At 45.6% G+C, this 2117-nt stretch overlaps 1 non-coding gene across 1 annotated transcript; it reads right to left on the reverse strand.

Annotated features, from left to right (window-relative positions):
* TRNAA-UGC lies at positions 797 to 868 on the reverse strand. The gene has a single exon. It is a non-coding gene; the product is annotated as a tRNA-Ala (tRNA).

Below are 2117 nucleotides of genomic sequence, written 5' to 3' on the forward strand. Positions count from 1 at the left end.
GGAGGAGGAAAAAACTGGACAAACGCTTAGGTTGACAAAACATCTGGCTGGGAGGAGAGGCGGTGAGCTGCCCGTCTCTGCTGCGCTTCCTCTGGGTACATGGAAAGCTCACAGCTCCATGCTCGATAAAAGAAGCGAGCCTGCGGGCGCTTTTCCGCAGGAAGATCCCCTTCGTTTTGCTCGACTGTCGCGGCTTTCGGAGGACTTCGTTGCTCTTTCCCGGCGTCGAGTTTCTGTTTTCGGTGGATCCGGGTGGGATTGGCGGTTTCTGATCGCCGGGCAGCCCGGCCCACAGCGTCCGGACACACACGCGCCAGTGGTAGGAGAAGCGGTCAAAATAGAAATGGGATCCGCCTGCGTCTTTAGATTTCAGCACCAGAGGTATAGGTAGGAGTGAGGGTTTTTTCCTGTGTTGAGCTTGGAATGCAAGATATGAAAGGTAAGCCAGTAATCAAGTATCTTTAACTTGAAACGGTTTTCAGAAGCTCACTTAACTTCCCTCTAAATAGTTTGGTGTGTCAGTTGTCAGAACTTTAATCTCAGGGCCAAGAAGTCCAGACTCTGTTCTGATTAGAATCCCGTTCTTTGTCCCACTTGGTTTTTGTCTTCCTTCTGCTGTGGCAATAGTCTCGGTGACGTCGAGGTTCACAGCAGGAGATGAGGGATTTCACCGAAACCCATTGGGTTGTTTTCACTATCTATGTGTACAGGACTATAAGGAGGAAAAGCTTAGGAGAGCTAAATCTGTCCCTTGAAGAACAGTTTGAGTATTACAGAGAAAAACAGAACCAACGCCTGGAGGTGCCGGGGATTGAACCCGGGGCCTCATACATGCAAAGCATGCGCTCTACCACTGAGCTACACCCCCTCGCTGGCTACCTTCTTGCTAATACTTTTCTGGAAATTAATTTTATTTCCTGGGGTTCTGGATTCCTGAGCGTCTTGACAATAGCGTTTAATGCCAAGTTTTACGCCGGAGACCCTCAGAAACCAAAGAAGGATATTGATACTCTAGCCTATAGAAGTTGTGCCAGGGATCAGCCCGGGGCAAGGCAAAAGATTGGAACTTACCAGATAAGCTCAAGAAGTTTCCACCGTGGCCTTAAAACGTGGTTGGGTCTCCTATTACGCTTGACAAGAAATCAGATCAAGTCTCGGTATCTGGCTCTTAGATTTCCTCCAAATATGTCTTAGTGGCTCAGTGGTAAAGAATCGGCCGGCCAATGTAGGAGGTGCAAGAGATGCGGGTTTGATCCTGGGTCAGGAAGATCCCCTGCAGTAGGAAATGGTAAACTACTTCTGTATTCTTGCCTGAAAAATTCCATGGACTAAGGAGCCTGGCAGGCTACAGTCCATGGGGCACCAAGAGTCAGACATGACTGAGCACACATGCACAAAAATGCCTTAAACTGAGACATCCAAGGCCACTGAAATTCAGCTTCTTTCTAGCCTAAAACGCTCCGTGGTATTTGCTATTTGTTTGTTTCATGGGAATTTTAAGGACTAGATTTGATGGAGGAAAGCCACAACCAGTAAAACACCTTAGAGCGAAGCATTCAGCCCTGCAGTCTGAGGGGCTTTTTTTTTTTTTCCCCCTCTTCTAACCTATGCACCGGGGTAATTCAGCGGACCCATCAATGATCCAAAATCTCTTCTTCATAAGGCATAATGAAACAACAGCTTTAGCAATGGAGAGGAGTGTTAGACTATGAGAGTGAGACCAAAGACAAACAGCCACAAGATATTAGGGATAAAGATAAAATATGTGTGTGTTTGCTCAGTCATTCAGTTATTTAGGAAGGCAGGAAAAGCCATGTCATTACAAATGGAAAAAATTGCAGAAAATGTTTTAAAAATTCTTTTGGAAATGGGAGAAAGATTGGAAATGGAGAAGATGAGCAAACTTTGCTCTTGTTAAACTCAATATCTATGTGGTGCACGCTTGTGAGAACATTACATGGCAAACTCAATTACTCCCAGCCTTGGATTTGTGAGTAATCAACAGACACATGGATGTGGATGGTGGATAAAGACAGAAAAGTGTGCTCATTAGTGCTATTCGTAGGAAAATAAGCTTGTTCCTGGACATTTCTTGAATACTGGGATTTACTATGATT

This window comes from Capra hircus, chromosome 23 (assembly GCF_001704415.2).
Source record: "Capra hircus breed San Clemente chromosome 23, ASM170441v1, whole genome shotgun sequence".
NCBI lineage: Eukaryota > Metazoa > Chordata > Mammalia > Artiodactyla > Bovidae > Capra > Capra hircus.